At 36.9% G+C, this 15,477-nt stretch overlaps 1 protein-coding gene across 1 annotated transcript in view; it reads right to left on the bottom strand.

Annotated features, from left to right (window-relative positions):
• KLB (klotho beta) overlaps positions 1–15,477 on the bottom strand; it is a 35,280-nt gene that overhangs the window by 18,216 nt on the left and 1,587 nt on the right.

Here is a 15,477-nt window from a genome sequence, read left to right as displayed (position 1 = left end):
CCCGTCCAGCTTTCCCAAATATATTTCCCAGCTAAAATCCCTTTGAACACTTTCATCTGTTTAGTCTTCATAACCATTCACCAATTTGATGAAATATGAGTTACTTAGTCATCTCTCTCTTTTGGTAGGAATTAGCTTGGTTTGTTTTTTTTTTTTCCTTCCTTCTTCCCTTCCTTACTTCCTTCCTCTCATTTTTTCCCGTCATAAATAATGTTGTAATAACTAACTTTAGGCATATAGCCTTTAATTTGCTCGAATTATTTCCTTCTGTTAATCCCACAAATGGGTTACCTATTTTAAAAATTGTTTTACAGATTTCCAAATTACTCTTTACACATTTGGTCCATTGGTGTGAGTATTCTTTGACCACCTGCCTCAAAACATTGATTGCTATTTGGGGATACATGTTTATCAAGAGCGATAGGAAACTGCCACTTACCTACATGGTATTATTGGGGAAAGGACCCAGGTCCTGAAAGCAAGAGACCCAAGCTCTAGTACTGGCCCTGCTGTTAACTGGGTTTATCATCTTGGATAAATCATTCCCTCCCAATAGACTCAGTTTTCCCTCTCCCTCTGTTATCCTGAGCTAAAAAGAAACACGCTAGAGAATTGTGAAAATCGAATGAGGTAATACATGTGAAACTCTGTGAAGACTACACAAATGTAAATGTGAAATACTGTACTTCAAAAGAGTAAGCTGAAGATAACTTTACCTTGCTGCACAAAACAATGGTAGGAAGTCTACGTGGGCAGGAAATGTGTTCTGCAGCTAGCTCTCTCTTACCTCTCAAGCTCCGTGGCTAGATGTGTGTGTTCTCCTTTATTTTTTTTGCAGCTGATTGAGCTTTAGTCATTGTCTATTTGGATTGGGATTAATTTCATCTTGACTGGATGGAGCTAGAGGGTATGATGCTAAGCGAAATAAGTCAGTCAGCGAAAGACAAATACCATATGATTTTACTCATATGTGGAATTTAAGAAACAAAACAGATGAACAGAGGGGAAGGAGAAAAAAAAAGAGAGGAGGGGAGGCAAACCAGAAGAGACTCAACTGTAGAGAAGAAACTGAGGGCTGTTGGAGGGGAGGGGGGATGGGCTAAATGGGTGATGGGCATTAAGGAGGGCGCTTGTTGGGATGAGCATTGGGTGTTGTGGGTTAAATGATGAATCACTAAATTCTATTCCTGAAACCAAAATAATAATAATAATAATAACAACAGGGGCGCCTGGGTGGCTCAGTCGGTTAAGCGTCCGACTTTCGCTTAGGTCATGATCTCGCGGTTCGTGGGTTCGAGCCCCGCGTCGGGCCCTGTGCTGACTGCCAGCTCGGAGCCTGGAGCCTGTTTCAGTCTGTGACTCCCTCTCCCTCTGACCCTCCCCTGCTTGCACTGTCTCTCTCTCTCCTAGAAATAAATAAAACGTTAAAAAAAAATTAAAAAAAAAATAATAACAACAATTTTGGTTTGATTCATTGATTCATTTGTTTCATCTACTCAACACTTCTTTATATTAGTATCAAGTTTTCTGCTAATTATAATCACTGCCCTTCCAGCTTGTTTAACATTCATTCATTTCCCACAAATATTTATTGGATGTTTAAGGTATGTAAATTTTACTGTTCATTGCTAAGAAATATATGACTATTGTTTCATTAAAATTTATTATGTGACAATTTCTTTGATTTTTTTTTTCAGTCTTGAAACTCTGGGAAATGATATCCCTCATTAATCTTAGGTGAGAATTTCAATATTAACCAAAGTTCCTACCTTTTATAAAGAAAATTTTTACCTATCCTATTTTTAATGGTTCAAATTCATGTTTTCTATCGTTGGAATAGCTCAGTAATGATCATATTAAAATTTGTTTTAATGAATTTTCCTCCTATTTTTTTCCCCAATTGTTATGTTTTCAAATGATTCTGACAAATCTTTGTTCATTATCAGTTTGTATATCTTCAGGATTTCCCCATAGGAATCCTGTAAAAGCTAAACTCTGCTATATTTTTTCCTTCAAAACAGTGGTTTTAATATTGTTATAGAATTCTAATTTCAATGATAATATTACTAAATTCAACTAATGTTTGAGTCAGGGTCTATACCCAGCAACATAAAGAGACAAAGGTCTAGAATAAAGCTTATAATTAATTAAGCATCTGTGGGTTTCCCCAGATATTAGAAGGGGCCTTAGAAGAAATCAATTTTAGTAAATTGATGCTTAACTGAAGTCCAATTTCCTTGCCCAAGGAGAACATTTGCATGCCAAGTCTGCAGAGGTTGGAATGCTATTTTAAGCTTCCTGTTATTATTACATTAACAATTGTGATCCTGTTAGCAATTTTTTCATGCAAAAGGACCATATCTCAGAGTATAATTGAAGCTAAAATGGTCTGAGTGGATGACCTGAAGCCTTTCCTCAGCATTTAGGAATGAAGACTTAAGGATAGTCAATATAGAAACCACTCTGGAAATTATACATAATATAATTGTTACAATAACAAAAATAAGACCTTTTGGGCCCTGCAACAAAGGCAGATTTCCCATGAACTGAAGGAAGCTGAAGATTTAGGGCCCCTCACTTATATGGGTCCCTATAGAATGTTCTAGGTGGGCTGGAAGTATTCAGAAGCATTTCTAGGTAAGTATTCCTTATGAATTCCCTAAAGAGCCCTTGGAAAAAACGAAATCTGAATTAACAAGACTACAGTAACCTATTGTAATATGCTTCTCATTCCAAATAAATGTGCACTCTTGTACCAACTTTCATGTCCATAATTTTTCTTCTTACAGAGCATCCCCCAGACTGTACATCTCAGGCCCATACAATGTAGAACCATGCCTGGCCTACAAGCTTCTTGACTGCAGAGACTGTACCTATTTTGGTCACAGAGGTACATGTAGATGCCCAGAGAAAAGCCTAGCACAGAATACTTGCTGAATGAATGCCCAGTGTGGGTCAGCTAGTTAACTGGCCACCTGACATACCTTGTTGATTGTACAGCCTCTGCAAGGCAGATTTAATTTTTCCTATTTTTAGAGAAGAAACTGAAGTTCACAGAGCCTGGACATTATTGAAGCTAGGATTTGAACCCAGTTCTCTCTGGTTACTTTATTAAACCATCCTGCTTTCTGTATGTCTGACCAGTTCTAAACTTCGAAGCAGCTGGGTACCACTTAACATGAACCACAACATACTGCTTTAAAATTATATTTTTTACTGCTGTACTTTAGTATAATTGATTAAAAGAACTGAACAATCATAGAATGAGGGTATTGTATTGCATTCATCCATGCTGAGAGGAAAATATCTCTGCGTGTGAAATTCAGTACCACCTAGAAAGGTCATGGAGGACTTGCCAGGAAATTTGGAGTTTTCAGAGGACCATGTAGTTGTCTAAGTGCCCAGCCCACAGTTGGCATTAGATATTGTCCTCACTGGTGTCAGAAGCTAAATGAATCCTTAGGGACCACTTTTACACTTGACTGTTTTGATTGAGGATTGAGATCTTTACACCATTGTGATGTTAGACCAAGAGGGCAGGTATGCTGTGGTTGTATAGCATTCAGTGCAGCACCATTTTCAAACCATAATTAAGTGGTCATTAAAGATTAGTGACCTTCATGCTCAAATGGAACAGTGGTTACATTACAGAACCATAGAAAACTTAATAGTATAAATAGTAATAAGAGCTAACACGTATCCAGTGCCAGATATGCTGAGCACTGTTGTAAGTGCTTCCCATGTACTATCTCATTTAATCCTTATTTAGGAGAATTAAGGTAGGTAAAATTAGCATTCCCACTTCACAGGAGAGGAGACCAAGGGATACAGAGGTAAAATGATTTGTCTAGTTTCACAAACTAAGTCAAGCCTGCACTGTATTGCTCCAAGTTCTGTGTTCTTGCCTGTTAACTAGAGGTAGAGGACAGACCTCACACATCACTTGATTCAGTCTTCAAAAATCTTCTATTATAGATGAGATGCTGAAGCCCAAGAAGAAAGTGACTTGCTCAGGCTCTCAGTGGCAAAGCTAGGATTAGTCTTTCAGCTTTCTCAGTCACTGTCATTTCCAGGACATTACACACTTTAAATTATATGCCTTTGAAGCATACTTTTATCCCTTAGACCCAAAGGTGATTCAACAGGCCGGGCCAGTGCAAGGGCCGTGTAACAGACAAGGCACGAAAACAAGGGCCAGTACACTGTAAAAGCCATGGGATAGTTTTTGGGTGCCAGCAACACTGTGAGGAAAAAGGCAAGCTGCAAGTTGTGGTTTTCTTACTCCTTCATCCAGCCTCACCATCTGGGGCACCATATCAGTACCCGATCAAACAGGGAATTCATCAGAATTACCTTCTGTTTATTTTTGTTTCCTTACAGAAATTATACACATCAGCAAAAGCAAGTCTCAATAAATCATTTTATCTCTTTTCTTTAACCTACAGCTATTATATCTTTTTCTTCACTCTCCATTCATTCATGTTGATTAATTGCTTAAATTCAAGTCTATAAATACTAATTTAACAACTACAAGGCACCTTGGTGGGCATTTAGAAAAAACATTAACAGAATAGTTGCTGCCCTCAAAAGAAGTATTTCTTTTTTTTTTTATGTTTTATTTATTTCTGAGAGAGAGAGAGTGTGTGTGTGTGCAGGAGAGGGTCAGAGAGAGAGGGAGATATAGAATCTGAAGCAGGCTCCAGGCTCTGAGCTAGCTGTCAGCACAGAGCCGGACGCGGGGCTCAAACCCACGAACCGTGAGATCATAACCTGAACTGAAGGCGGATGCTTAACTGACTGAGCTACCCAGGCGCCCCAAAACAAGTATTACTTCTAATAGGAAAGAGAAGTACTGAAATAAATAGATAAAAGTAGTATACTTTTGCATTTCGATCAGAAACGATGGGCATGGAGGAGGGCACTTGTGGGGATGAGCACTGGGTGTTATATGGAAACCAATTTGACAATAAACTTTTTGTAAAATAAATAAATAAATAAATAAAATACTTCTCAGAAATGATAACCAAAACTTAGTGTAATAATATGATTCAAATTTTTTAAAAACAATGTGACTATATATGTGTTTATACACACCTAGAAAACTATGTGGATAGTGAGCAAGCTGCTAGCAGTTGTTACTTCTCGGGTGTGGGGTTAGGGTAGAAGAGAAGACTTCATTTTTTACTTTATGTCTTTCTGTGTTGTTTGAATGTTTTGCAGTAAAAATGCATTACATTTATAATTTTAAAAGTCAAGAGAATTGGTTGAAACAAATGGTTTCTGTCAGTGAATTTAATTGCTCTATGCTGTTACTCTTTAGTTTCTCCAAAGTTCCAAAAATCAAATAGGAGAAAAAAAAGAAACTTAAATAAAAAGTTCGGTTATTCTAGATTTCATTATATATTAAATAACGCTTTTTTACTCCGTAATAATAAATGGTGATATTGAAAGGTAAGAGCAGAAGATATACAATATAAATGCGATTAACATGAAAGAAGAAATGATAGCAGTAAACCTCAGCCTCCATTTTTTTTTTTTTTAAGATTCAGGCACATAATCAAGATATGACACTATTAAGAGCCAATCAATATACTCTCCCAAGTACTAAAAGATTTGGTTCTCCCTAGTCTTAAGACTTCCACCAAATATTTTCAGGTAGATCATCCAGGAACCACTTTAATTACCTCTGTGATTCACTCTTTATTGGTTAGTAAGTTATAAGGTTCTGATCTATTCTCAGCATTCAATCTACTTTTCAGTGACAGAATCATTAATGTCTGTTTAATGGCCCTCTTTTCTGTTAATATAGGCTACATGACTTTTGAGTTTTCTCAATGAGATGTTTTACAGTAATGTAAAGTTTTCCTCGGTTCATTGTTTCCATCATATGTAGCACTGTTTTGATTGCTTGCAGTATTTTCTGATCCAGTTGCGCCTAATTTTCCATGTATGAGAGTGTTCATATCAAATCAAGCTGTTTAAATTTGATCATAATGTTACTCTCTGAACATTTATAATTACATTTACTTAAATTGTTAATCATTTACTGAAGTATAACTTTTTCTACTTAACGATTAGAAAAAGTAAATATTGCTCTCTTGAAGGTTTTAGAATACCAGTTGTCTTCTTCAAACAGGTTTTTTTACACCACTCATATCCAACAATGATATTTTGGTTATAGAAACTGTCTTTGGCAATTCTTTTTAAAAATTTTTTTAGTGTTTTTTATTTTTGAGAGAGAAGGAGAGAGCATGAGCGAGGGAGGGGCAGAGAGAGAGGGAGAGACAGAATCAGAAACAGGCTCCAGGCTCTGAACTATCAGCACAGAGCCCGACGTGGGGCTTGAACTCACGAACCGTGAGATTATTACCTGAGCCGAAGTGGCTCAACCGACTGAGCCACCCAAGGCCCCTGTCTTTCGCAATTCTTATCCACATGGAGTTTTCATCTTTTTATTCAGATTTGATCAGAAATGCCTTATAAGAATGACAATGTTAATTTGTTTGATCATTATTTCCTATATTTTGTTAAAAGTATCTTAGACCCTAATGGAGGTGAGTTGGGATTATCACATAAGTATATGCATTAGCTAATTAAATGAATAATTGTGTTAAAATTTATTAAACTTTATGGGGTGTTTGGGTGGCTCAGTTAAGTGTCCAACATCGCCCAGGTCATGATCTCATGGGTCATGAGTTTGAGCCCTATGTCGGGGTCTGCTGACAGTTCAGAGCCTGGAGCCTGCTTCAGATTCTGTGTCTCTCCCTCTCTCTCTGCCCCTCCCTCACTCACACTCTGTCTCTGTTTCTCTATCAAAAATGAATAAACATTAAAAAATGTTGGGGGCTGCTAGGTGGCTCAGTCGGTTAAGTGGCTGACTTTGGCCCAGGTCATGATTTCATGGTTCCTGTGCTTGAGCCCCACGTTGGGCTCTGTGCTGACAGCTCAGAATCTGGAGCCTGCTTCAGATTCTGTGTCTCCTTCTCTCTCTGCCCCTCCCCTGCTCACAATCTATCTGTCTCCCAAAAATAAATAGACATTAAAAAACTTTTAAAAAACCTTATAGAATTTTTTTCATTAAACGTTAGATGGTTTTGCCAAGGCCACAAACATGTGATTTAACATTCCTTCAATGGGACACTAAAGTTTTGAGCAAATCAAACATTCAAATCATGGAGATGCATGGAAAACTTCATGGCTACTGTATGAGTCAGGGACAAATTGTTCACAGATTTTGTGGACAAATAAAATATGTAGATGGATGGTTCTGGTCTTTAAAAAGGTAAAGTGAAGTTAATATCTGTGAGTCAGCATCAACGCAATTTAAGACTGTAAATTGTTCTATTTCATTGAAGCCAGGTAGCTGATTCATGTCATTAAACCTTGTTAGCTTGGATTCAGATGGATAAGATTTGAATTCTGGCTCTGTCAGTTATTACAGAGTGAAAAAAAACACATACAGCTGTATAACCTCAGGGAAACTTCTCTGGGCTTCAGGATCATTGACTGTAAAATGATTATCAGAATACCTACCTGGCAAAGTTGATGTGTGAATTAAATGAGATAATATATGAAAAGTACCTAGTATAGTTTTAGACACTATGGTAGGTATGCAGTATTCTTCTTATAAAATTATTATTAAAAATAGTATGATAGAGGAGTGCCTGGGTGGCTCAGTCGGTTAAATGCCTGACTCTTGTTTTCAGCTCAGGTCATGATCTCACGGTTTGTGTGTTTGAGCCCTGCATTGGACTCTGCGCTGACAGTGTGGAGCCTGCTTGGGATTCTCTCTCTCTCCCTCTCTCTCTGCTCCTTCTCCACTCTCTCTCTCAAAATAAATAAATAAACAAACAACAAAAAAAAGAATAGTCTGATAGAGGAGGCGCCTGGGTGGTTCAGTCAGTTAAGTGTCCAACTTCGGCTCAGGTCATGATCTCATGATTCGTGAGCTTGAGTCCCATATTGGGCTCTTCACTGACAATGCAGAGCGTGCTTGGGGTTCTCTCTCTCTCCTTCTCTTTGCCCCCCCACTTGCTCTCTCTCTCAAAAAAATAAATAAACTTAAAAAAAGAATAGTATGATAGAATGTCAAAAAGTTATCTGCAAAAATTGCCTCAATTCTCCACTTTACTGTAAGAATTAAGACCAATCTCTTCCCCCATGTCTGTGTTTGTCTTGTGTGGGAGAGGAAAGTGGTGGAAGGTAGCAAGTAACAAGACTTTTCTTTTTAACCTTCTTTTTTCTGTCCTTCATTGACAGAAAAGCTTAGGCTAGTTTTTAACCATGGATTTAGCAAAAATTAATTTTGGTATGTTGTTGTCTTGTAATCCAGCTTTAACAAGGGAGTTTTTAAACATTTCTTTATTTTTCTCATGGAAATAAATAATTTCAATTGACTGTTGGAGATTTTGTTTCTATATGATCAAGTCAAACTAAAGAAGGCTCCTGCTAGTGTTTCCATTTCAAAATATCACAGTCTTCAAGATATTGGTGGGGGTTTGGGCAGAAGAGGCCTCAAAGTGACATTTCTTCTGTTTATATGCGCCTGTAAAACACTGCATCATTCTTGTTCAAGAAAGCAGTTGCTGTATTCTGTCAGCAAAGAAGGCTTAGCTATTAATCATGTGAATGGTGGCTTTTTCATAGCTGTGTTTTTAGTTTTAACACTAAATTTTAGTTAAGAAGTATATTGTATAAAGATAATTTTTGCCTTTTAAAATATAAAATAATCTCTTTACTTATTTTTTACTTCTAATTGTGGAAATTTTCATAACATAAAAATAGAAAGAAAAATATGGTGAACCTTCATGAACACATCACTCAGTGTTGTCATCAATATTCTGCAACTTGTTTCAAGGTGGGCTTTCAATATAAAATTGTTTTGATGTTCATTTATGTTTGAGAAAGACAGGGCAGGGAGGAAGAGAGAGGGAGACAGAGAATCCCAGAGAGTTTCCACACTGTTAGCACAGAGCCTGATGAGGGGCTCGATCTCACGAGTTGTGAGATCATGACCTGAGCCGAAAACAAGAGTCGGAGGCTTAACTGATTAAGCCACCCAGGCGCCCTTGATGTAAAATTTTTAGTAGAAACAGGCATACATAATTGATTTGCGTATTCTGAAAAGACCATGTGTTTATGCCAGAATCTGTGTTGTTGTGTGTGTATGTATGTGCGGGTGTGTGCACGTGTGTGTCTGAAATCAACTTTTATTCATTTGCAATTTTAAATCCTTTCTAGGAAAAAAAATAAATCCTTTCTGGAACAAGGTAGATCTTCCTTAAATAGAAAATAGTCAATTGAATTATTTATTGACTACTTAACGCATACCCAGCCTTGTGTGAGCTTCTCTGAGGGAATGATGCCAAGAAACGCTAAGAGAGTGTTCCTCAAAGAGGTAGAAAAATAGGGACTAAATCAAATCTTATTCCAGGCTCAGGAACAAGTAGGTGAGGCCTTGACCTCAAGCAGAGTTTCCCAACATTTCTTGTCCTAAAGCCTCTTTCACAGTATTAAGCAATCTCTTGAACCCCTGAGGAATTTAAAAAATAATTTCATCATTTCTGTGTAATATACAAAAAAATAAAAATGTTGACAGGCATTTTACTTCACATAAGCCCATTTTATTAACAATCGTATTGAAAAGTATCTCAATTCTATATCTCAAGTCCAGAAAGATGAGTTAATTCTTGAAAGAAATGACATTGAACTTGTATCAAACTCGGTTGCTTTGATTCAGCAAGCCACAACAGTTAAAAATGAGGATATCAGAAAATCTGGGGATAGTATCTATGTTTCTGAAAAAAGAACAGTTCGGCAGACTGATGAATAAGATTTAAGTTGTCCAGCTACAGAAATAGCTAGATGTCTGATGATTTTTCAGATTTATTTGTAATATTTTATTAAAAAAATTTTTTTAATGTTTATTTATTTTTGAGAGAGACAGACAGACAGACAGCATGAGCCGGGGAAGGGCAGAGAAAGAGAGGGACACAGAATATGAAGCAGGCTTCAGGCTAAGCTGTCAGTGCAGAGTGACACAGGGCTCGAACTCACAGACTGTGAAGTTATGACCTGAGCTGAAGTCGGACATTTAACCAACTGAGCCACCCAGGTGCTCCTATTTGTAATATTTTAGAGACGCAATAAAAGCTGTATTGATTTGGATCTTTTTCTTAAAGCAATAAAATAAAAAAGAGAAATTTTTTAAAAATAAATTTAAAATATCTAGAAAATAAATTATGAATATTTAAGATGCTCATATACATAAACATAAATATTTCCCATTTAATAATCATACATTATTCAAAAATTTTTAATAAGAAAAAGCATTTTATGTCACTTTTTAAATGGCACACTGTGTTTGGTCAAATGTATTACAGTGGTATTTTCCAAGTCTGGTACACCCACCTCTTTTTTTTCCTTTTCTTAATTTTTAAATTAATGTTTATTATTTATTTTTGAAAGAGAGACAGAATGTGAGTAGGGGAGGGGCATAGAGAGGAGGAGACACAGAATCTGAAGTAGGGTCCAGGCTCTGAGCTGTCTGCACATAGCTGGTTATGGGGCTTGAACTCACAGACCATGAGATCTTAAACTGAGCTGAAGTTGGACACTTAACCAACTGAGCCACCCAGGCAACCTTTTTTCTTTTTTTTTTTTACCATTTATTTACTTTTGAGAAACAGAGTGAGACAGAGCATGAATGGGGGGGAGGGGTAGAGAAAGGGGAAGGCACAGAATCCGAAGAAGGCTCCAGGCTCTGAGCTGTCAACAGAGCCCAACACAGGGCTCGAACTCATGGAATGCAAGATCATGACCTGAGCCGAAGTCAGATGCTTAACCAACTGAGCTACCCAGGTGTCCCCACCTACCTCTTTTTGTATGGGAGATGACATAAAGTGTGACAAAGAAGAATTTTTTTTAATGTTTTATTTATTTCTGAGAGAGAGAGAGAGAGAGACAGCATGAGCAGGGGAGGGTCAGAGAGAGAGGGAGATACAGAATCAGAAACAGACTCCCGGCTCTGAGCTAGCTGTCAGCACGGAGCCCGATGCAGGGCTCGAACCCATGAACCATGAGATCATGACCTAAGCCGACATTGGACACTTAACCGACCAAGTCACCCAGGCGCCCCTTGTTTTCAATGTTACGTATTTATTTGAAGGGTATTTGAAAATACTTATCTCATATACAGTAGGAATAAAATTTCCTTTCAAAATAAATATTTTAAAGAAAAACATTTTAGTAAATGTGTTTTTAGTAAATTTAGTGTATTTAGTAAATAGTACATGTGGCACTTGGATATGCAAACAAACAAAAAACCAGCAAAAAAGCCAACATGAAGTGATGCACAAAAAAACCAAACTTTGTGAAACAAGATGTTGTGGCATCAGAAATGGATAAAAATTGCTTACATAGTATTTGTCTGAATTCTTGAATTTTGCTTTTTAAAAAGCATAAGCTTTCAAAAAGTACATTTAGTGTTTTGTTTGTAAATAACTATGTAAAAGAAAAGGTCTGGGACAGTTTTTACAAATATTTCACAAATAATGCAAAGCTAGTGGGGACAGTCTCTATTCTCAGTGTGTGAAAAGCCAAACTAGACATAAATTAATATAGAGTTTATATATGCAACTTATGGTTCTGGTGAATATAGTGAAGCAATTTTATGTCCCTCATACTAATTATATTTTAATGTCCTTGCTCTTTCTGCTTCATGTCTTTAACTAATTTTCTATTAGAAGTTTACAGGAGAGGGAAAGGAGAAGAATTTTGCCTCCCACTTGTTTGGCAATGTCTGGAGACAATTTTTTTGTCAAAACCCTGGGGATAAGGGACTACTGTCATCTAGTGGGTAAAGGCCAGGGATGCTGCTAAACATTCTTTCTGCAAAGCACAGGAAAGTCCACCACTAAAAGAATTATTTGGCCCCAAATGTCCATAGTACTGAGGTTGAGAAATCCTGCTACTATGTAAACAGTACATGTCTATGAAAGATAAACATTTAAAGCAATGAAGTCAAAAGTGCCATGGAAGCTTCCATTACTCCACTGTGGAGTAATAAACTGAATGACTTACCATCTTATGAGCAAACTCATCTTCCCCATCCTCTGGGCATGTTTACTCAGAGGCTCTAGATGTTCCCTTTTAAGGGGGAGAAGGACCTACAAATCTAAATTATTATACATATTCATTTACTTAAAAGTAGAAAGAAAACAGACATTTTAACTGTCTTTACTAATGTGAAACCTTGAGGCTTTGCTGATCTGAGGGATGAGAGCAACAGGGCACACAGGCTGGAATCCGTCTCTGGGACTTTAAATTGAACTTGAAAGAGAGAAATCTTTCCTCTATAAAGGAGAGAATGATTCCAAACCCCAAGAAGAGAAGGATGTGAGAGATCTGAGACAAAGGGCTTCTGACAGTGTCCTCATTATTGGGTCCATTCATCCCTATGATTTGGTTCCTGGGCCAGGAAATTGCTCATTTTTGCTTAAGTCGACTTGAACTAGGTTTCTGTCACTTACAACCAAAAAGTCCTGAGAAATATACCAGTGGATTAATATAGGCAACATTTCAAGAATTAGTAATAATGCAATGAAATATGAATTTCGACATTGGCTCTTTGATGACAAGGTTTAAGAAAGAAATCCTAAGTTATTCACTCGACAAACATTTCTACCTAGCATCCTAATATTCTGTGCTAGGTGCTAGAAACGCAAAAACAAATAAAGAATAGCCTCTCCTTTCAAGGGGCTCTCAGGTTTTTTGGGGAGACGGAAGACTACCAGATGCTATGAGAGCCATGGTAGAAGCAAGCGTGTCTTATTATGGGAGCCCTTCGAAGGGACACTAACCTTAACAGGTGAAGAATAACTTAGAGGTGGTGACTGCCTAACCTGAGTCTTGAGGGACATTAGATGGGTAAAGTAGAGAGTATAAAGGGCATTCTTACTGGATAGAATACTAGTAAGGGCTGAATGGGGAGGACTAGTAAGGTAAAACCAAGACACTGCTAGTAGTGCATTACAGTGGAGCATGGGGGGTTGGCATCAGTGATGGAGGTGGGAGAGTGGCCAGGAAGGAGGCTGGAATGGAGGCCAGGGGTGAAATATCTTGACGCAAAATTAGGACTTTAGTCCCCAAAGTGTTGGGGAGCCACTTAATGGATTTTATGCAGGAGAACAACATGATTGTTGGAAATAATCCCTCTGTGAGAAAACAGGGATAATAATAGGTACCTGGCAGGGTTGTTGCCAAAGTTATAGATAATATTTAAAGCCATGATTACCATGCTTAGCGATGGCCAGTGAAAAGATATACTTACTCTATTTTGTTTCCAAATATTTTTCAAAACTCAGAATGGAGCGTCCGTTCGTAGGTGTGATTATGACAAATCACATGATTTTGCCTGAGGCTTAGACTCACTTTAAGGTAATCACCAACTCTGCAATAAAGTGGAAACTTAAATTCCAGGTCAGTCTCAGGCCAAGCTCAGCCATTCAGGTTTCCTCCAAACTAGGACAGTGTAGACTGAAATGGAGTTTTCAAGGTTATTCTGGCACCAGAAACCCCAATAGCCCCTATGAGATCTTTTCAATGTCTGAGGAGTGGGAAATAAAGTGATCCATAACCAATCATAAATTTACTTTTATATTAGGCTTTTTTTTTTTTTAACTCAGTAAAATGTGTTAACTTGGACGAAAAACTAATCCTCAGGAATACTTCTTCTGGGTCACAGATGGCAGAGTAAGGAAGAAATACCTCATTGCAACATAAAATGTGAAATTAATCTTTTTCATGTTAAAGGAAGAACAGAGAAGGAACAGTGGAAAAAAATGAGTTCACCTCGGGCTACGAAACCATTACAGGATTTCTCTCTGGAGCTATATGTCACTGAGTTATGAAGCATATTTCACTTTCTGACTGATTTCAAAGGACCTCTGACACTCCTTACTTAAGTCAGTGATTTAGAAATTTTAAAGAGATGGAAGAAATTATTTGGAAAACACAATAATTAAAAAATGTAATCGCTCAATTTAAAACAATGAAAATTATTTCACTATCAGAGAGTGCTAATTTTGTGTTAAAGGCAGAGTTTATCTCAAGTTAGGGGAAAATGGAAAACATCTGAAAATATAGCATTTTATATGCTAAGTTTGTAAGCAATGTCTATTTGTTAGTTACAACTCTTCCTGTGTATTTTTTAAATCAGGTAGCCAGTTTTTAAGGCCTTAAACTAACCACCAAAACATATTTTTCATGAAAATTCCAATTGTTAACATTTTTCCAGACAAACTGAAAGCTTTTCAACAATTGAGAGCATTTTGCTTTATAAATAAGTTAAATAATTGTATATGTGCATGTATTTGAGTAGAAAACTTTAAAAAGACTATGTAAGAAAACATCAACAGTAGTGGAGAGGGAGAGAGGAATTTAACTTTTTCCACTTTATAAAGTTTGGTACAATCTGATGTTTCTTAATCTACAAAAGCATGTAGTATATATATGAATGCTTTAATTTTAATAATTTAAAGAACTAGATAAAAGGAATATTTTTCTGGGGCACCAGGGTGGCTCAGTTGGTTAAGCATCTGACTTTAGTTCAGGTCATGATCTCATGATTTATGGGTTCGAGCCCTGCGTTGGGCTGTGTGCTAACAGCCCAAAGCCTGGAGCCTGCTTCGGATTCTGTGTCTCCCTCTCTCTCTGCCCCTCCCTCATTTGTGCTTTCTCTCTCTCTCAAGAATAAACATTAAAGAAACTTTAAAAAAAGGAATAGTTTTCTAACTTATGTATGCATAATCTTCATAGTTAATAGCTGTAAGTTTTCTCCCCTTTAAGGTCTTACTTGCCAAATCACAGTATAGCTTCACCTTAATCAACACACAACCGTAATCAAAGATTTGTAAATGATCTTGAATTCATAATGTGATCAGTTTACGGCAAAGGCAGGTGTGACAGAACTATAGTATGACACACATATATAATAACCCAGAGTGTTCAAAAAGAAAAGAAGGGTGGACACATATTTTTATAAGTGCAAATTTAGACATGGAGTAATTTTATGTTCCTATACATTTTTCTACTTCTATACATTTCACATTTGATTATTAAAAATCAAAATACTTCTCCTAGCACATCATGAAACACTTAATAAAGCTTTTTCCTTTTCAAAATGTAACAGGTGTCCAGAGTAATTTCTTTTTCCCAAGGAAATCATTTGACTCAAAAAACTAAACCTGATTCTAGATATTAGCCTCAATGTGAGGCGAAGTCTCTTCAAAATCCCCTAAAGATTGTTCTTTTAAAAACATTCTTAATTAAAACACTTAGTGTTTAATTATGTTGTCATTTATAAATTATTCATTTAATCCCACTAAGGCTCAGTTTCCTCACCTTTAAATAGGGATACTAACAGGACCTAGTTCATGAAGTTATCACAAGGATTAAATGTGATAATACATGCAGAAT

This window comes from Hyaena hyaena, unplaced genomic scaffold (assembly GCF_003009895.1).
Source record: "Hyaena hyaena isolate Hyena2069 unplaced genomic scaffold, ASM300989v1 scaffold_24, whole genome shotgun sequence".
In the NCBI taxonomy this organism is placed as follows: domain Eukaryota; kingdom Metazoa; phylum Chordata; class Mammalia; order Carnivora; family Hyaenidae; genus Hyaena; species Hyaena hyaena.
The sequence above is the reverse complement of the archived record's forward strand: the minus strand, read 5'-3'. Positions and strand labels throughout refer to the sequence as shown.